Raw genomic sequence first — 21,861 nt, 5'->3', positions numbered from 1 at the left:
CCCTAATCTCTCCTGATTCCAATCTCAGCAGCACCGGACCGATCTCCTCCACCTCGCCCAGATCCCTTCTCCCCCTGCCTCGCACGCTGCTCTCCTCACCGTGGAGCAGCACGGCCACCCAACCAGCCAGCTCCACCCCTGCCTCTCCAAACATCATCCACTGATCAAGCCCCCCATCTTCATCTTTATTGGTGCTTTTTTCATGTCAAATCACGTGTGCCGGCGGCTGAACCGGCTACAGGAGTAGCACCGGCCGGCCAGAGAACCTAGAGTGGATTGCAAAATCTGCCCCCGAACCGGCCACCATCCCACCGGCCAGCCAGAGAACCTACAGTGGATTGCAAAATCTGCCCCCGAACCGGCCACCACCCCAACTACAAGCGCCCCGTATTGAAATCAAAGGTATTTCAGTGCATCTACTACCGCGGATTTGACTATCCAAAAACCGACTACTCATTGGTTTGTATATTCATTTGCTGCCTAGTATTGTTCTGGTGATGTGTAGGCCATTTATCATCAAACTTTTTGTAGGTCGAGCGTTGTGTAGATAGATAACCCATAGCTATGTATGCAGGTAACCGTGGCTATTCCTTAATTTTAATATTATATGCATACGCAGTTGGTGGCAGTTTTTTTCTTTCATTGATCAAGATTTCATGCTTCCACCCAACAATAATAATGCACCATTTGAATTATTTTCCAGCTTCATACCTCAAGAAAAATGGAAGCATGACCATACCAAATATATGCATCGAGGGTTGTTTGTTAGATTACTGTTAATAGGCTTGTTTGTGAGTACACCTTGGTGCAAAATATTCCAAGAAAATACTATTAGATGGGAGCTTCCAAATATATGCATCTGCAGTTGGCGGAAAAAAATTGGTTTCATTTTACAAAATTTACATGCATCCACCCAACACTAATGATGCACCATTTTGTTATTTGCCAGCTTCATCCTCTAGGAAACTGGAAGCATGATCATACTAAATATATGCACCGAGGGTTGTTTGTTAGAATTACAGTTAAAAGGCTTGTTTATCAGTATGCTCTCTGCAAACCATCTCTTATATAGAGGTACTACTGCACTACAAACATTCTTTTCAAATTTGTCCTATACGTCCTATCATTTATGTTTTGGTAGATCAAACCACTCTTATTTTCTTATGTGTGCTTATAATATACAACTGTTTTGCACCACATGATATTTTGCTTCCATATTTTTATTAAAGAGAGCTTTGCTTCCATAGTTCAACCAAATTCTGTAAACTTTTTGAAATGTAGGTCATCGAACCATGTGTGAGTTCTGCTTGACTCCACCCTTGATGACGTGGTGGTCATAGCCTCAAACTGTATGTGCGACATTTATGGTTGTGGTCTGTGGAAGACACAAAGGAGCCTGTGGCCATGCATGCCATGCCCAGAGAGGAGAACGTGGTTGGATAAGATTAGAGGCCGGTGACGATATTTGTCCACAAAAGAGACAATGTGCTAGCATCTGGTTCAAGTTAAAGAATTTTTTTATTCCTTGGATGCAAATTATATTTTATTCAGAAGCAGATTCTAATATCTCTAGAAGCAATGTCTTATTGATTGAAACAATTTTTTTTTCTGTTGGGAGCAATTCCATGTTACACTTATACAATTTTTTGCCGTCGTATTGTGTGTAGCGAAAAAATACACTGGTTTTTCACTAGATCGAAGCAATCATCCACTGGCATGAAACAATTTCTCGGCGAGTAACGTGACTTGCATGTTTTTCCCTGCTTTATACAACTTGTTTCATGCTTCCACAGCTGCTTGCTTCAAGTACATTTTGTTGATCTACTTCATACAACTTACTTTCATGTTTCAAAGGACGCATGATTCAAATTTGATCACCTGGTCCGATCTTGTCAACCACTTCAATGTGTCGGTTCACGATGCATCTCGGTCTGCAGCGACTGCCGGCTTGTTCAATATATAAAACATGTAAGGCCTTATACAATGGGAGATGCTTAGGGAGGTGTTTAGAAAAATAAACCGAGTTTTTCTAAAGCACTGGTGCCTATTTCTACATGAGAGACGCTTAGTTAAACGTCTATCCTGTATAAATAAGCACCGGTGCTTAAGGAAAGCTTGGTTTATTTCTCTAAGCATCTCTCCTAAGCACCTTCCATTGTACAAGGCCTAAGGAAGCACACAGATAGCGGAGTGAAGCAACTATTATAGTGAATGTGTAACGTATGATGTGAAGCATGTTAATGCAGGTCGATGTGGAAGCAAAATTGCGGCGACCGGAATGAAGCAAATATTGAGGTCGTTGGAAACAAAATATTTATGATGAAGCACCGTGACGAAGGAAGTAAATGTTTACGTGGTTGGAAACATGTTATACGAATAGAAGCATATTTTTGGTGCTGCGGAAATGAATAGAAACAATTTTTTTGGTGTAAAAATAACTTTTTATTTGCGTTGGAAGCAAATTTTGGTAACATTGGATACAAAGTTCGCTTTATAAGGAAACAAAATGCATGGTTATTTTCCGTTAAAATCAGCTTCCTAAGATTTGTTTTGCTCCCTAAAATCATGGATTACTTCCCTCAAATCACGTGATGTGCACAGTTATTAGTTTCCTCCAATTACACAAGGTTGTGCGCAGTTATTAGTTTCCTCTAATCACGCAAGGAAATTGCTTTCCTGACGACGTCCAACCATCTAATCGAACGCTAGCTCGGGTAGGTTCCAATCTAACGGTGATGAAGTAGTCTGAAGATTGCTAGGGATCAGGAGTCTGATCCCTAGTGGTGCCCGTTATCTTATGCCTCTTCCTCATATGAAATTGCGATGACGACTACCGGTCTTATTAACAATTGTCTAGGACAATTCCGCACACCGATCCATCTTTATTCCACACTCGCTATTTACATTATTTAGTAATATATTCTAACTTTATGATAACAGAACCTACTTTTATATTTTAGCTCTCCGATATAATGCAAAGTTATCCTCTTCATACCCACAACATAGTTTTATTTCTCGTTTCTAGTTGGAAGCAAACGTTCGGTGTACGTAGAGTCGTATCAGTGACAGATAGGGCTTGAGAGAATATTGATCTTACCTTTAACTCCTTGTGGGTTCGACACTCCATACTTATCACTTCCACCTTTGGAAATTGCTATGATGATTCCCTACACTTGGGGATTATCATAGGAGTCGTTCCCCGGAACTTTGCTGGTGATGAAGGGGCCTTCCCAAGGTGCCGAGAGCTTGTGCTGACCGGCTATTCACTAGATCAGCCGGAGCACAAGGTCTCCCTCTTGGAAGGATCTTGGCTTGACCTTCCGGTTGTAGTATCGGCGTAGACTCTGCTAGTAGATGGTGGATCGACTGAGTGCCAACAGCCGGCCCTCTTCCAGCAGATCGACACCGTCTTCTCGTGCTTCTTTTGCCTCCTCTTCGGTGTACATGGTGACTCGAGGGGAGTCGAATTCTATGTCCGTCGGGATGACGGATTCGGCAACGTAGATGAGGAAGAAAGACGTGAAGCTAGTAGACTTGTTTGGAGTTGTCCGCAGGCTCCAGAGGACGGCTGGTAGCTCGTCGAGCCAACAGGCGGCCGAGCGCTCCAGAGGCTCGACCAGTCGGGGCTTGATGCCGGACAAAATGAGGCCGTTTGCTCGCTCCACTTGGCCGTTTGACTGCGGATGGGCAACGGACGCTAAGTCCAATCGGATGCCCTGCGTCGCATAGAAACGAGCCAAGGCACCTTTGGCAAAGTTCGTGCCGTTGTCGGTGATGATGCTATCTGGTATGCCATACCGGATGGTGATGTTGGAGATGAAAGTCACGGCAGTCGGACCATTCAACTTCTTAATTGGCTTTGCTTCTATCCACTTGGTGAACTTGTCCACCGCGACAAGCAGATGAGTCATGCCGCCGCGTGCTGTCTTGAATGGTCCCACCATGTCCAACCCCCAAACTGCAAAGGGCCAGGCGATGGGGATGGTCTTGAGTGCAGAAGCCGGCAAATGTGGCTTGGAGCGGAACTTCTTGCACCCTTTACACTTCTGGACCAAGTCTTTGGCATCTTCTAGAGCGGTCGGCCAAAAAAAAACCATGGCGGAAAGCTTTGGCAACGAGTGCTCTTGAAGCTGCGTGGTGACCACACTCGCCTTGGTGGATATCTTTGAGGATTGCTTGGCCTTGTTCCGGCTCCATGCAGCGCTGGTACACACCAGTGACACTGCGCCTCACAAGTTCTCTGTTGACAATGGTGTATGCTGCTGCCCGACGCTGCACTTGTCGGGCCGAGATCTCATCAGTCGGTAGCTCCTTATTCACCAGAAAGTTGAGGATGGGCTGTGCCCATGAAGGTGCTGCTATTTCTTCGACTGCCAGAACTGCAACTTGCATGAGGGCGGTTGGGCCAGGAGGCGGCGGGTTGGAGTTGGTTGCCGCTTGCTGAGTCGATGAAGTCCCTGGGCCGACTGCTGCAGTCCCCGGGCCGGGTTCTGAAGTCCCCGGGCCGGGTGCAACTGCTGTAGTCCCCGAGCCACCTGCCAACTTCCCCGTGCCGACTGCTGGGGTCCTCAAGTCGGATCTGACTGCTTCAGGAGGAGCCGGCACGAAGATGGAGTCTGATTCTGGCGACGGCTTGACAGACGGCTTAAGGAGGCATTGCAGGGCGACGCCGGCTGGTATTGCTTGCCGGGTGGAGCCGATCCGTGCCAAGGCATCCACTTGCTCATTGTCATTTCTTGGCACATGAAGGAACTCGTGAAGGAAATATGCCCTAGAGGCAATAATAAAGTTATTATTTATTTCCTTATAATCATGATAAATGTTTATTATTCATGCTAGAATTGTATTAACTGGAAACATAATACATGTGTGAATACATAGACAAACAAAGTGTCACTAGTATGCCTCTACTTGACTAGCTCGTTAATCAAAGATGGTTATGTTTCCTAACCATGAACAATGAGTTGTTATTTGATTAACGAGGTCACATCATTAGTTGAATGATCTGATTGACATGACCCATTCCATTAGCTTAGCACACGATCGTTTAGTATGTTGCTATTGCTTTCTTCATGACTTATACATGTTCCTATGACTATGAGATTATGCAACTCCCGTTTGCCGGAGGAACACTTTGGGTGCTACCAAACGTCACAACGTAACTGGGTGATTATAAAGGAGCATTACAGGTGTCTCCGAAGGTAGATGTTGGGTTGGCATATATCGAGATTAGGATTTGTCACTCCGATTGTCGGAGAGGTATCTCTGGGCCCTCTCGGTAATACACATCACATAAGCCTTGCAAGCATTACAACTAATATGTTAGTTGTGAGATGATGTATTACGGAACGAGTAAAGAGACTTGCCGATAACGAGATTGAACTAGGTATTGGATACCGACGATCGAATCTCGGGCAAGTAACATACCGATGACAAAGGGAACAACGTATGTTGTTATGCGGTCTGACCAATAAACATCTTCGTAGAATATGTAGGAGCCAATATGGGCATCCAGGTCCCGCTATTGGTTATTGACCGGAGACGTGTCTCGGTCATGTCTACATTGTTCTCGAACCCGTAGGGTCCGCACGCTTAAGGTTACGATGACAGTTACATTATGAGTTTATGCATTTTGATGTGCCGAAGGTTGTTCGGAGTCCCGGATGTGATCATGGACATGACGAGGAGTCTCGAAATGGTCAAGACGTAAAGATTGATATATTGGAAGCCTATGTTTGGATATCGGATGTGTTCCGGGTGAAATCGGGATTTTACCGGAATACCGGGAGGGTTACCGGAACCCCCCGGGAGCTATATGGGCCATAGTGGGCCTTGGTGGAAAAGAGAAGAGGCTGCCCTAGATGGGCTGTGCGCCTCCCCCTTCCCCTAGTCCTATTAGGACTAGGAGAGGTGGCCGGCCCCCTCCTCCTCTTTTCCCCCTCCGCGAATCCTATTCCGACTAGGATTGGGGGGGGGGAATCCTACTCCTAGAGGGAGTAGGACTCTCCTGCGCCCTCCTCCTTGGCCGGCCAGCCTCCCCCCCTCTACTCCTTTATATACGGAGGCAGGAGGCACCTCTAGACACACAAGTTGATCCACGTGATCTATTCCTTAGCCGTGTGCGGTGCCCCCTGCCACCATATACCTCGATAATACTGTAGCGGAGTTTAGGCGAAGCCCTGCTGCTGTAGTACATCAAGATCGTCACCACGCCGTCGTGCTGACGGAACTCTTCCCCGACACTTTGCTGGATCGGAGTCCGGGGATCGTCATCGAGCTGAACGTGTGCTCGAACTCGGAGGTGTCGTAGTTTCGGTGCTTGATCGGTTGGATCGTGAAGACGTACGACTACTTCCTCTACGTCGTGTCATCGCTTCCGCAGTCGGTCTGCGTTGGGTACGTAGACAACACTCTCCCCCCTCGTTGCAATGCATCACATGATCTTGCATGTGCGGAGGAAGATTTTGAAATTACTACGAAACCCAACAGTGGCATCCGAGCCTAGGTTATTTATGTTGATGTTATATGCACGAGTAGAACACAAGTGAGTTGTGGACGATACAAGTCATACTGCCTACCAGCATGTCATACTTTGGTTCGGCGGTATTGTTGGACGAGACGACCCGGACCAACCTTACGCGTACGCTTACGCGAGACCGGTTCCCTCGACGTGCTTTGCACAGAGATGGCTTGCGAGCGACTGTCTCTCCAACTTTAGTTGAACCAAGTATGGCTACGCCCGGTCCTTGCGAAGGTTAAAACGGAGTCTATTTGACAAACTATCGTTGTGGTTTTGACGCGTAGGTGAGATTGGTTCTTACTTAAGCCCGTAGCAGCCACGTAAAACATGCAACAACAAAGTAGAGGACGTCTAACTTGTTTTTGCAGGGCATGTTGTGATGTGATATGGTCAAGGCATGATGCTGAATTTTATTGTATGAGATGATCATGTTTTGTAACCGAGTTATCGGCAACTGGCAGGAGCCATATGGTTGTCGCTTTATTGTATGCAATGCAATCGCGATGTAATGCTTTACTTTATTACTAAACGGTAGTGATAGTCGTGGAAGCATAAGATTGGCGAGACGACAACGATGCTACGATGGAGATCAAGGTGTCGCGCCGGTGACGATGGTGATCATGACGGTGCTTCGGAGATGGAGATCACAGGCACAAGATGATGATGGCCATATCATATCACTTATATTGATTGCATGTGATGTTTATCTTTTATGCATCTTATCTTGCTTTGATTGACGGTAGCATTATAAGATGATCTCTCACTAAATTATCAAGAAGTGTTCTCCCTGAGTATGCACCGTTGCGAAAGTTCTTCGTGCTGAGACACCACGTGATGATCGGGTGTGATAGGCTCTACGTTCAAATACAACGGGTGCAAAACAGTTGCGCACGCGGAATACTCAGGTTATACTTGACGAGCCAAGCATATACAGATATGGCCTCGGAACACGGAGACCGAAAGGTCGAGCGTGAATCATATAGTAGATATGATCAACATAATGATGTTCACCGATGAAACTACTCCATCTCACGTGATGATCGGACATGGTTTAGTTGATTTGGATCACGTGATCACTTAGAGGATTAGAGGGATGTCTATCTAAGTGGGAGTTCTTAAGTAATATGATTAATTGAACTTAAATTTATCATGAACTTAGTACCTAATAGTATCTTGCTTGTTTATGTTGATTGTAGATAGATGGCTCGTGTTGTTGTTCCGTTGAATTTTAATGTGTTCCTTGAGAAAGCAAAGTTGAAAGATGATGGTAGCAATTACACGGACTGGGTCCGTAACTTGAGGATTATCCTCATTGCTGCACAGAAGAATTACGTCCTGGAAGCACCGCTGGGTGCCAGGCCTGCTGCTGGAGCAACGCCAGATGTTATGAACGTCTGGCAGAGCAAAGCTGATGACTACTCGATAGTTCAGTGTGCCATGCTTTACGGCTTAGAATCGGGACATCAACGACGTTTTGAACGTCATGGAGCATATGAGATGTTCCAGGAGTTGAAGTTAATATTTCAAGCAAATGCCCGGATTGAGAGATATGAAGTCTCCAATAAATTCTATAGCTGCAAGATGGAGGAGAACAGTTCTGTCAGTGAGCATATACTCAAAATGTCTGGGTATAATAATCACTTGATTCAATTGGGAGTTAATCTTCCAGATGATTGCGTCATTGAGAGAATTCTCCAATCACTGCCACCAAGCTACAAGAGCTTTGTGATGAACTATAATATGCAAGGGATGAACAAGACTATTCCCGAGCTCTTCGCAATGCTGAAAGCTGCGGAGGTAGAAATCAAGAAAGAGCATCAAGTGTTGATGGTCAACAAGACCACTAGTTTCAAGAAAAAGGGCAAAGGAAAGAAGAAGGGGAACTTCAAGAAGAACAGCAAGCCAGTTGCTGCTCAAGAGAAGAAACCCAAGTCTGGACCTAAGCCTGAAACTGAGTGCTTCTACTGCAAGCAGACTGGTCACTGGAAGCGGAAATGCCCCAAGTATTTGGCGGATAAGAAGGATGGCAAAGTGAACAAAGGTATATGTGATATACATGTTATTGATGTGTACCTTACTAATGCTCGCAGTAGCACCTGGGTATTTGATACTGGTTCTGTTGCTAATATTTGCAACTCGAAACAGGGGCTACGGATTAAGCGAAGATTGGCTAAGGACGAGGTGACGATGCGCGTGGGAAACGATTCCAAAGTCGATGTGATCGCGGTCGGCACGCTACCTCTACATCTACCTTCGGGATTAATATTAGACCTAAATAATTGTTATTTGGTGCCAGCGTTGAGCATGAACATTATATCTGGATCTTGTTTAATGCGAGACGGTTATTCATTTAAATCAGAGAATAATGGTTGTTCTATTTATTTGAGTAATATCTTTTATGGTCATGCACCCTTGAAGAGTGGTCTATTCTTATTGAATCTCGATAGTAGTAATACACATATTCATAATGATTGAAGCCAAAAGATGCAGAGTTGATAATGAAAGTGCAACTTATTTGTGGCACTGTCGTTTAGGTCATATCGGTATAAAGCGCATGAAGAAACTCCATACTGATGGACTTTTGGAACCACTTGATTATGAATCACTTGGTACTTGCGAACCATGCCTCATGGGCAAGATGACTAAAACACCGTTCTCCGGTACTATGGAGAGAGCAACAGATTTGTTGGAAATCATACATACCGATGTATGTGGTCCGATGAATATTGAGGCTCGTGGCGGATATCGTTATTTTCTCACCTTCACAGATGATTTAAGCAGATATGGGTATATTTACTTAATGAAACATAAATCTGAAACATTTGAAAGGTTCAAAGAATTTCAGAGTGAAGTTGAAAATCATCGTAACAAGAAAATAAAGTTTCTACGATCTGATCGTGGAGGAGCATATTTGAGTTACGAGTTTGGTGTACATTTGAAAAACTGTGGAATAGTTTCGCAACTCACGCCACCCGGAACACCACAACGTAATGGTGTGTCCGAACGTCGTAATCGTACTTTACTAGATATGGTGCGATCTATGATGTCTCTTACTGATTTACCGCTATCATTTTGGGGTTATGCTCTAGAGACGGCCGCATTCACGTTAAATAGGGCACCATCAAAATCCATTGAGACGACGCCTTATGAACTGTGGTTTGGCAAGAAACCAAAGTTGTCGTTTCTTAAAGTTTGGGGCTGCGATGCTTATGTGAAAAAGCTTCAACCTGATAAGCTCGAACCCAAATCGGAGAAATGTGTCTTCATAGGATATCCAAAAGGAAACTATTGGATACACCTTCTATCACAGATCCGAAGGCAAGACTTTTGTTGCTAAATTCGGAAACTTTCTTGAGAAGGAGTTTCTCTCGAAAGAAGTGAGTGGGAGGAAAGTAGAACTTGACGAGGTAACTGTACCTGCTCCCTTGTTGGAAAGTAGTACATCACAGAAAATTGTTTCTGCGACACCTACACCAATAAGTGAGGAAGTTAATGATAATGATCATGAAACTTCAGAACAAGATACTACTGAACCTCGTAGATCAACCAGAGTAAGATCCGCACCAGAGTGGTACGGTAATCCAGTTCTGGAGGTCATGCTACTAGATCATGATGAACCTACGAACTATGAAGAAGCGATGGTGAGCCCAGATTCCGCAAAGTGGCTTGAAGCCATGAAATCTGAGATGGGATCCATGTATGAGAACAAAGTATGGACTTTGGTTGACTTGCCCGATGATCGGCAAGCAATTGAGAATAAATGGATCTTCAAGAAGAAGACTGACGTTGATGGTAATGTTACTGTCTACAAAGCTCGACTTGTCGCGAAAGGTTTTCGACAAGTTCAAGGGATTGACTACGATGAGACCTTCTCACCCGTAGCGATGCTTAAGTCCGTCCGAATCATGTTAGCGATTGCCGCATTTTATGATTATGAAATTTGGCAGATGGATGTCAAAACTGCATTCCTGAATTGATTTCTGGAAGAAGAGTTGTATATGATGCAACCGGAAGGTTTTGTCGATCCAAAGGGAGCTAACAAAGTGTGCAAGCTCCAGCGATCCATTTATGGACTGGTGCAAGCCTCTCGGAGTTGGAATAAACGTTTTGATAGTGTGATCAAAGCATTTGGTTTTATACAGACTTTCGGAGAAGCCTGTATTTACAAGAAAGTGAGTGGGAGCTCTGTAGCATTTCTGATATTATATGTGGATGACATATTGCTAATTGGAAATGATATAGAATTTCTGGATAGCATAAAGGGATACTTGAATAAAAGTTTTTCAATGAAAGACCTCGGTGAAGCTGCTTACATATTAGGCATTAAGATCTATAGAGATAGATCAAGACGCTTAATTGGACTTTCACAAAGCACATACCTTGACAAAATTTTGAAGAAGTTCAAAATGGATCAAGCAAAGAAAGGGTTCTTGCCTGTGTTACAAGGTGTGAAATTGAGTAAGACTCAATGCCCGACCACTGCAGAAGGTAGAGAGAATATGAAAGATGTTCCCTATGCATCAGCCATAGGATCTATCATGTATGCAATGTTGTGTACCAGACCTGATGTGTGCCTTGCTATAAGTTTAGCAGGGAGGTACCAAAGTAATCCAGGAATGGATCACTGGACAGCGGTCAAGAACATCCTGAAATACCTGAAAAGGACTAAGGATATGTTTCTCGTATATGGAGGTGACAAAGAGCTCACCGTAAAAGGTTACGTTGATGCAAGCTTTGACACTGATCCGGACGATTCTAAATCTCAAACCGGATACGTGTTTACATTAAACGGTGGAGCTGTCAGTTGGTGCAGTTCTAAACAAAGCGTCGTAGCGGGATCTACATGTGAAGCGGAGTACATAGCTGCTTCGGAAGCAGCGAACGAAGGAGTCTGGATGAAGGAGTTCATATCCGATCTAGGTGTCATACCTAATGCATCGGGTCCAATGAAAATCTTTTGTGACAATACTGGTGCAATTGCCTTGGCAAAGGAATCCAGATTTCACAAAAGGACCAAACACATCAAGAGACGCTTCAACTCCATCCGGGATCTAGTCCAGGTGGGAGACATAGAGATTTGCAAGATACATACGGATCTGAATGTTGCAGACCCGTTGACTAAGCCTCTTCCACGAGCAAAACATGATCAGCACCAAAGCTCCATGGGTGTTAGAATCATTACAGTGTAATCTAGATTATTGACTCTAGTGCAAGTGGGAGACTGAAGGAAATATGCCCTAGAGGCAATAATAAAGTTATTATTTATTTCCTTATAATCATGATAAATGTTTATTATTCATGCTAGAATTGTATTAACTGGAAACATAATACATGTGTGAATACATAGACAAACAAAGTGTCACTAGTATGCCTCTACTTGACTAGCTCGTTAATCAAAGATGGTTATGTTTCCTAACCATGAACAATGAGTTTTTATTTGATTAACGAGGTCACATCATTAGTTGAATGATCTGATTGACATGACCCATTCCATTAGCTTAGCACACGATCGTTTAGTATGTTGCTATTGCTTTCTTCATGACTTATACATGTTCCTATGACTATGAGATTATGCAACTCCCGTTTGCCGGAGGAACACTTTGGGTGCTACCAAACGTCACAACGTAACTGGGTGATTATAAAGGAGCATTACAGGTGTCTCCGAAGGTAGATGTTGGGTTGGCATATATCGAGATTAGGATTTGTCACTCCGATTGTCGGAGAGGTATCTCTGGGCCCTCTCGGTAATACACATCACATAAGCCTTGCAAGCATTACAACTAATATGTTAGTTGTGAGATGATGTATTACGGAACGAGTAAAGAGACTTGCCGATAACGATAAAGATGACGTATGTTGTTATGCGGTCTGACCGATAAAGATCTTTGTAGAATATGTAGGAGCCAATATGGGCATCCAGGTCCCGCTATTGGTTATTGACCGGAGACGTGTCTCGGTCATGTCTACATTGTTCTCGAACCCGTAGGGTCCGCACGCTTAAGGTTACGATGACAGTTACATTATGAGTTTATGCATTTTGATGTACCGAAGGTTGTTCGGAGTCCCGGATGTGATCATGGACATGACGAGGAGTCTCGAAATGGTCGAGACGTAAAGATTGATATATTGGAAGCCTATGTTTGGATATCGGATGTGTTCCGGGTGAAATCGGGATTTTACCGGAATACCGGGAGGGTTACCGGAACCCCCCGGGAGCTATGTGGGCCATAGTGGGCCTTGGTGGAAAAGAGAAGAGGCTGCCCTAGATGGGCTGTGCGCCTCCCCCTTCCCCTAGTCCTATTAGGACTAGGAGAGGTGGCCGGCCCCCTCCTCCTCTTTTCCCCCTCCGCGAATCCTATTCCGACTAGGATTGGGGGGGGGGGGAATCCTACTCCTAGAGGGAGTAGGACTCTCCTGCGCCCTCCTCCTTGGCCGGCCAGCCTCCCCCCCTCTACTCCTTTATATACGGAGGCAGGAGGCACCTCTAGACACACAAGTTGATCCACGTGATCTATTCCTTAGCCGTGTGCGGTGCCCCCTGCCACCATATACCTCGATAATACTGTAGCGGAGTTTAGGCGAAGCCCTGCTGCTGTAGTACATCAAGATCGTCACCACGCCGTCGTGCTGACGGAACTCTTCCCCGACACTTTGCTGGATCGGAGTCCGGGGATCGTCATCGAGCTGAACGTGTGCTCGAACTCGGAGGTGCCGTAGTTTCGGTGCTTGATCGGTTGGATCGTGAAGACGTACGACTACTTCCTCTACGTCGTGTCATCGCTTCCGCAGTCGGTCTGCGTTGGGTACGTAGACAACACTCTCCCCCTTGTTGCAATGCATCACATGATCTTGCGTGTGCGTAGGAAAATTTTGAAATTACTACGAAACCCAACAACTCGCACCCTTCGAAATATCCGCTGAGTTGCTGGAAGAGGAAGTGGTAGCTTGCCATGTTTGCATCTTTGGTGTCCCAGTCGCCTGATGACTGCTTGACCACCAAGTCGGAGTCTCCATAGCATAGGGTCCAGCGAATGCGGAGTTCCTTGGCAAGCCGGAGCCCGTGTATGAGTGCTTCGTATTTAGCTATGTTGTTGGAGGCGGCAAAGTGGATTTGCAACACATATCTGAGCTTGTCGCCTTTGGGAGAGGTGAGGACGATGTCGGCTCCCAAACCGATGCGCATCTTGGAACCATCAAAGTGCATTCGCCAATGAGTGGAGTCTGGCGCTAGCGGCAGGTACTCGGTCTCGGCCCAGTCAATGAGGAAGACGGCCAGTGCTTGTGACTTGATGGTGGTGCGAGGCTGGTAGTAGATGGTGTAGGGGGCCAAATCTATGACCCATTTGGCCACTCAGTCTGAAGCATCTCGGCTTCCAATGATCTCGGCAAGTGGAGCAGTGCATACCACGGTGATTGGGTGCTCTTGAAAGTATGGCTTCAGCTTCTTGGTGGCGAAGTGTATGCCATAGCACATCTTCTGATAGTGGGGGTAGTTCTTCTTGGAGGCGTACAATACTTCACTCAGGTAATACACCGACCTCTGGACTGGCAGTGCCTTGCCTTCTTCCTTGCGTTCCACAACTATGACTGTGCTGACCACCCGGCTGGTGGCGGCGATGTAGAGAAGCATGGGCTCCTTGGCAGTCAGAGCCGCCAGGACAGGTGGAGTGGTCAACATCTTTTTGAGCTGGAGAAAAGCTTCATCCGCCTTGTCGTTCCACTCAAAAAAAGTGGTCTTCTTCATGAGCTGGTACAGGGGAACAGCCTTCTCGCTTAGCCGACTGATGAAACGGCTGATGGAAGCCAAGCAGCCGGTAAATTTTTTGCCACGTCCAGCAGTTGGGTGGGCACCTCCATCCTCTCGATGGCCTTGATCTTCATAGTGTTGCACTCTATGTCGCGCTCTGAGACCAGGAAGCCAAGGAGCTAGCCGGCTGGTACTCCAAAGACACATTTCTCCGGGTTGAGCTTGATCTGAAAGCGGTGCAAGTTTTCAAAGGTCTCCTTGAGGTCTTCTAGAAGTGTTCCACGCTTCTCCGTCTTCACCACAACATCGTACACATAGACGTGGGCGTTTCTGCCGAGTTGCTTGAGGAGACACTTCTACATGCAACGCTGAAACGTGGCGCCGGCATTTCTCAAGCTGAACGTCATGGTCAGGTACAAGAAGGCTCCAAATGGTGTGATGAAGGCGGTCTTCAGCCTGTCGGCTGGGTTCAGCTTGATCTGATGATACCCTGAGTATGCATCCAAAAAGCTCAACAGCTCGCATCCGGCTGTGGAGTCAATCACTTGGTCGATTCTTGGCAAAGAAAATGGGTCTTTGGGGCAAGCTTTGAGGCTGGTATAATCAATACACATGCGCCACTCCTTATTCTTCTTCAGTACAAGGACTGGGTTGGCTAACCATTCTGGAAAGAACACTTCCATGATGAAGCCGGCTGCTAGAAGCCGGACTATCTCTTCTCCAACAACTCTTCTCTTCTCTTCTGATAGGCGGCGCAAAGGCTACCTGACTGGCTTGGCATCAGGTCGGACATGTAGCTTGTGCTCGGCGAAATCCGTCGGAACACCCGGCATGTCCTTGGGAGACCATGCAAAGATGTCCCGATTCTCACGGAGGAAATCGACGAGCTCGCTTTCCTATTTGCTGTCAAGGTTCGCACCTATGACAGCGTGCCTCTCTGGGTGCTCCGGGTCCAAAGGTATCTTCTTTGTTTCTTTCGCTGGCTTGAACGAGCCCTCGGCTTCCGACTCCTTGGGGTTGGGTGACATTTCCGGCTGCTTGCCTGCCATCGCCACAACCCGGTCAAGGAGCCACTTCTCAGCCGTGATCTCGAGGGATTCGGCTAGCCGGCTGCTGTCTGCTGCGCAGGCGGACGACTTCTTGTAGTCCCCTACTATGGTCAGGATTCCCTTGGAGCTCGGCATCTTCATCTTGAGGTAAGCATAGTGGGGGACCGGCATGAACTTGGCCAGAGCAGGCCGGCCAAGTAGCGCATGATAGGGGCTCTCAAGGTCCACCACCTCAAACTAAACTGGCTCTCGGCGGAAGTGATTTTTGTCTCCGAAGAGGACATCTATCTGAGTCTTGCCGATTGGTGGGAAGGAAAGGCCAGTAACTATGTCATGGAATACAGTCCGATTGGGTTGGAGTTGTCTCTGTTTGATTCCCAACTTCTTCATAGTATCTTTGTACAGGATGTTGATGTTGCTGCCGCCATCTATCAGAACTCGAGAGAAGCAAGCAGCCCGCCTCTCCGTGGCAAAGGTGGCATCCAACACCAGAGCATAAGAACCGGGAGAAGGCATCACCTCCGGGTGGTCAGCTCTGCTCCAGCTGATGGGCTTTTGAGACCAATGCATGAACTCGGGGGTCTCTGATGCCATAGGATTTACTTCTTGTTGCCGCTGCCGTCTGCTGTGCTTATCGTCGGTCACGCTGGTGAACACGACATAAGCTCCATGCTCTTCAAGATATTTGTCTTGTATTGTGCCGACTGGCCGAACCGCCGGCTGCTGGGGAGGAGGAGGCGGCGGCGGCCCAGCAGGCGGAGGAGGCAGGAGTCCATCACCCTTGGCGATCCTGGTGAGCCAGTGGCATTTCCGAGTAGTGTGGTTGGACGGCTTTGCGCCGCTGTGAAACTTGCAGGGTGCATCAAGAGTCTGCTCGTATGAGAAGGCAGGCAGCCAGTTGGGCTTGCCGCCCTTCTGACGCTTGGGTAGAGGCTGCCCTTCCGGCTGCTGGTCTTCGACTGTCGCCACCTGCTGGCTTGTGGAAGCCGGCTGCGTGGCCTTGCGCTTGTTGTCACTTGGTTGCTGACACCGACTGGTGTCACCAGCCGGGGTCCGAGGAGCTTGAGGAGCCACCTTGCCAGATGCGTCAACTTGGATTTCCGCCTTCATGGAGGAGTCGGCTGTGGCGTACTTGTCTGCTATAATCAGCAGTTCGTCGAGGGTCGTCGGCTCGTCGCAGAGAAGCTTGTGCTTGAGGAGGGTGCCCTGTCGGCACCCGACAGTGAAGTACTCGATGGCTTGCACCTCATGCACGCCCTCGCAAGAGTTGTGCAGCTCGGCCCAACGCGTGAGGTAATTGCGAGTTGATTCGTTGGGGCCTTGGACGCACAAGGAGAGCTGGCGAGGCTTGGGCGGCCGCTTGTAGGTGTTGGTGAAGTTGCGGATGAAGGCTTCAGTGAAATCGACCCAGTTGTTGATGCTACGGGGCTTCACGCTGTTCAGCCATGTCCAGGCCGTGCCCTGGAGCATGAGCAGAACGTACTTCACGGCTACGCGCTTGTTTTCGTTGGCGATGCTGACGGCCGTGGAGTAGTCGACCAGTCAATCCTCCGGCTTCACGGAGCCGGTGTACTTGGGCGTATCTCTTGGGAGTGTGAACCCTTTGGGGAAGGGCTCATCTCAGATGCGGGGGCCAAAACAAGAAGGACCCAACTCGTCGTCTTCTTCTAGTACCAGGGATCGGTTGAGACGGTCGATCCGGTGGCGGGCGGCGTTCTCTCCGACTCCTTCCCGGCGGCCAAGGCGGTCGCCGAGTGTCGGGTGGTCAACAGGCGGCGGGGAAATGCGCCTCTCCTTGCGGGGAGGGGGAGGCGGACAGTCGTCTCGTCACTCCACTGCTCTTGAGCAGCCGTCTTGGTTGCGCTTGATGGTGATGCGAGTCCGGCTGCGGCTGGCAGTCGAATCCTTGTCTCTTCTGTCGCGGACGCCGCCAGTCGGCGTCCGAGATGTCGTGCCTTGCTCTCGGCGGGGAGGCGGATCGTCGTTTCGCCGGTTGGGCATTTCAACGCGGCAGCCGTGTCAAGGAGCTGCTGGACATGCTCCGTCATGTGGCAACGCTCGTCGCCTTCGAGCTTGTCTAGCTCGTCTGCTGCCGCCTAGGCAGCTAGTATGTTCTCTACGGGCGTGGCGTAGATGGGACGATCCGTCCCGAACATGCTGGCGATGGTCGCGCCATGCTGCCGGATCATACTGATGCGGCTAGGTCCACTAGGAGCCGGCGTGTCGCCGACGGCATGGTCCATCTCACGCTGGTAGGCCTCCGAAAAGTGTCTCATGCTGGCCAGCCTGTTGGCGCTTTCAACGAGCTGGACACGGCGTGCTTCCAGCGTCTCGACGTCGGCGTCTTCAGGAATGGGCGCAGTCAGGTCTTGCAGCACCGCCTGTAGCAGATCCTGGCCACCTCCGCCAGAGTGCTCGTCGTGGCTGATGACGAGCACCTCCGTGACGGTGCTGCCGCCGCTGTCCGCGCGAGGAAGAGGTTCGTCATAGACCACCACGTTGGTGGGGAACGCGTCAAGCGACGCCATGTCGGTGTCGACAAGCATTGGGTCGGCGGAGCCAACCGACTCCAAGTCCGCAGCAGGCTCGCTGGCGATGTGGACCTGATCGAGGAGGCTCACGAGGCGGCTCTTGGGGCCTTCTGTTCCCGCATCGGATGCGGGCTCGTCGGAGAGGCAGATCTCGCCAACAAGATCGGCGAGGCGGCTCACCGCGTAAACGACCTCCGCGTCGTGCAGCGCGTCGGCGCAGACGCCGTCTAGCGTGCCGGGCTGGCTGCGCTCGCCAGGAAGGAACAAGGTTCCCGTCCAGAACAGGTCTCCGGACGACGGTGCACCTCGCCCCATGGTGGACGCCAAATGTCGGGGGTTGGGTGCGACATATACTAAAGGATGGCTTATCATGGTGGGAGCGAGTAGAACGTCGCCGGTGCCCGGAAGCGGGATGAGGCATAGACACGAACGCCGGCGTACTTTACCCAGGTTCGGGGCTCTCCTAGGAGATAACACCCCTAGTCCTGCTCTGCGGGGTCTCCGCATGATCACTAAGGCACTAGTAGGTACAATGGTGCTCCTAGAGCTATATGCTAGAGGTAGAAGAAGGCAGGCACGCTCTCTCCTTCCTCTAGGTATGAGTCTAGTTCTAACAGGTTGGGAACCCTTTGCATGGGTGCCGTGGAGGGTTTATATAGGCCTACCCCCCAGGGGTACAATAGTAATCTAGCCGGGTGTAGGACCCGGCTGTTAGTGTCTCTGGTCGCCGGCTTCTCCGCCGGCTGCTGGGGCCCGCCGCCTGGTGAGCCCCGCCGACCGGTCTGGTACGGAGCCGACAGGCCGCTCCCGCCGCTTGCGGGTCTTGCCGGCTGCTGATTACTGTAGCCGTGATGCTAATGACGTGTACTTGGTCAGGGAAGCGTGGCTACAGTCTCGCCAACTGGTGGAAGATCATTGTAGCCACTCCCTGTCTCATCTGGTTAATGGCGCACAGGCCCCGAGGGAGGAGGGGGCTGCCTGCTAGAAGCCGGCCTTCCTTGGGTCCGACTGGTCAAGCCTCCGCCGCCCTCCAGGCTCTCGCTGCCCGGTAGGGCCCGCCGCCTGTAGGTCGTACCGACAGGTCGCCGTGGGAACAGGGTTCCGTCTGCCAGCAGTGACGTCAGGGGTGGGATGGCAACAGTGTCGCGCCGGGCAGAAATCACTGCCTGTACGGAGCACTGTGGCCACACCCAACCCTGGATACGGGGGTGATGGGCTACATTGTAGCCTCACCCTGTCTTGTCTTCTTAATGGGGGTAGACTCTGAGGGCGCCGTGGGCCGCCTGCTAGAAGCCGACCTCTCTGGAGGCCGCCTGCAAGGAGTCGGTCCATCTTGGTGCCGCCTTCTGGCAGCCGGCCGCTTGGGCCAGCCGGCCATCAGAAGGCGGTGCTTCATCTTGACGTCCTGAGGGGCGCAGCCGACCCCGATGTCTTGAAAGATTCAGGGACTCGGGTTAGGCTACCCGTGGCCCCTTACTCCGACACTTCATGAACAATTTATGATGTGGATTTGAGGAACTATGTAATAATTTCCTGAACTATGCAACAATTTGTAGTTTGTTTGAAATCCATTTCATACGTATTTGCTATTATCTGTGTGCAATATGTATATGCAAATTTGGGTTCGGCTATAGCCCGGCTGCCGTGCAGCTGACCTATTTTAGGGTTGCTGTTGGAGACGACCACTTCTTGCGCCAGAAGAAACACCTTCTCGTGTCTAAATTTTTTTCTCCACCAACTTTTCGTGCCCTAAAATAGGACAGTTGTTGAAGATGCTTTTTTTTTATATCAAAAGACTATATTAATCAAATAGTAGGAAGATCGTTTACAAGGGAAGATGAAAAAAAGTCAGGTATAGCATCCCAAACACAAGAGGTACTAGAGCTAAAAGCATATTTTGCTATAGTATTCACAACCTCATTGGCCTCTCTATAACAATGTAAGAAATTAACTTGGCCAAATTCCTTCATCAGTTGTTTACTCTCCATCATCATTGGAACAGAAGGTCCTGCATAATCGTTCTCACCTTTCATAGCATCAACAACAAAAGAGCTATCGGATTTGAATATCAGCTTGCTACGGTCAATGCTCGCCACCAAATAGAAGTCATTTCTGATCGCACTCATTTCCGCTGAGTGTACATTAGGAACGTGAGGCATGAGCCATGAGGCAACCACAATAAAATTGCCATTCTTATCTCGGGCCACTGCGCCAGAAGCTCCTGACAATGTTTCGGCGATGAATGAAACATCAACATTTATTTTAACGAATTCTTTGGACGGCTTCTTCCACATCTGATCCAGTTTACGCTTTTGAGACTTTGAGTTAGCAGCTCGCATAAAATTTGTCAACAAGACTGCCATCTCCATCAAAGTTCTGTTCAAGATGCTCTTAGCAACATTGTTGTACTATGCTGAGGGTTGGTAAACTATGAACAGACTGCTGCGGTATCAAGATCGTTTGTCAATGGACACTTCATACTTTTGTTCGGCCCTGCTCTTCCACCCCTTGTGCGGGAGATCTACAAACTAGAATACAGATATAATGTTTATATTTAAAATATAAGATAAAACAAAGGGGCAAATCCAACTATTATGGGCAATGATTCTCTACAAACTAATTGTCAATGTTGAGTGGCCAACATGTTTAGCACGTAATTAATATCATAACTCGAATGAACATTGGTGATAAACTCAACATGTAATTAGTATCTTACCAAATACCAACACGCATTGCTCATATACAGTTTAAATTATTATTTTTGCTCATATACAGTCACTAGTACGTTAGTAAAAAAAAAGTCGAAGATAGTGCTCGGTTTGCTGGCCATGTGATGCCTTCGTAGTTGATAAATCTTCAACAACCCAACACCATTGGTGTTTCACTCTCTCACGAGCAGTGCTATACGGACGATAGCTTTCATTCCAATTGTTGTACGACGGATCAAATCATCCACTAGATCGCATCATTTTGCAAATCAGCACCCTTCAAGCGGGCACCGTACAGAATTCGTACGTGCACTGTCGTGTGCAGAGTAGTTTCACTCACACAACCAAGTACAGCTGTGCAGGTCTGAAAATACTCCCCGCAAAGTTAATTTTGCAATCACTGTAACGATTGCGTGTAGGGCTGGAAAAAAAGCTCGAAGCTCGTGAGCTAAACGAGTAACTCGTGACTCGGCTCGAATCGACTCGAACTTGAAGAATAACAAGTCGAGTCGAGCTTTAGTTTAAGATCGTTTATAGATCAAGTTAAACGAGCCAATCTCATGAGTACTCGTGTAACTCGTTAGGCTCGTTACAAGAGATCAACTAAGCACCCTGCGTCCTAGGCACACAACACAAGGCCCAGCTGCGCTATGAATATGAAAAAAATGATTGCTTGTGAATGTAAAATGTACATATTAGACATGTACAATGTTCACAAACAATGTTCATTTTTATCTTATTCGTAAGGTTTTATGTTTGTATCCTTAACGAGCTTAACAAGTTAAACGAGCCAGCTCGCGAGTTATACGAGTCGAGCCAATCATGGATTTAAACTCATTATAGCAACGAGTCGAGTCGAGCTAGCTCGTTAATGAAATGAGCTTTAGCGAGTCGAGTCGAGCTGACTCGACTCGGCTTGAATTCCATCCCTAATTGTATGGTTATACATACAGAGGCAGACCAAAAAAGTTAGGCCTCTTTTGGTTCATAGAATAGGATTATCATAGGAATAGGAATTTTGTAGGAAATGAGATGACATGTATTTCAAATCCTATGAGTAGGAATAAGAAACGAAATGTCATTCGGTTGACATCAAAGGAATTTTTTCATTGAGTGTAGGCTCATTTTTATTTTTCTATAAGATATGGAGGATAGGAACCAATCCTATGTAGGAATAGGAATCCATTCCTATGAACCAAAGGGCTCTAAAGAAAAAAAATCCTATAAGAATTCTATCATCTAGAATTCCTATAAAATTCCTCCAAAACAAAGGAGGCCTAAACAGATTAAAGTAGAAACGGCAACA

The 21,861-nt window shown here is 47.8% G+C and overlaps 1 pseudogene; it reads right to left on the bottom strand.

Moving 5' to 3' along the window:
• Window positions 1-2,141: 2,141 nt before the first annotated feature.
• On the bottom strand, window positions 2,142-14,198 carry LOC147960621 (uncharacterized; annotated as a pseudogene).
• Between the last annotated feature and the right edge of the window lie 7,663 nt (window positions 14,199-21,861).

The sequence above is a fragment of the Triticum urartu genome, chromosome 7A (assembly GCF_056163025.1).
Source record: "Triticum urartu cultivar PI428250 chromosome 7A, HENAU_Tu73, whole genome shotgun sequence".
NCBI lineage: Eukaryota > Viridiplantae > Streptophyta > Magnoliopsida > Poales > Poaceae > Triticum > Triticum urartu.
Note: the sequence above shows the minus strand (reverse complement) of the source record. Positions and strands in the feature narration are given on the sequence as shown.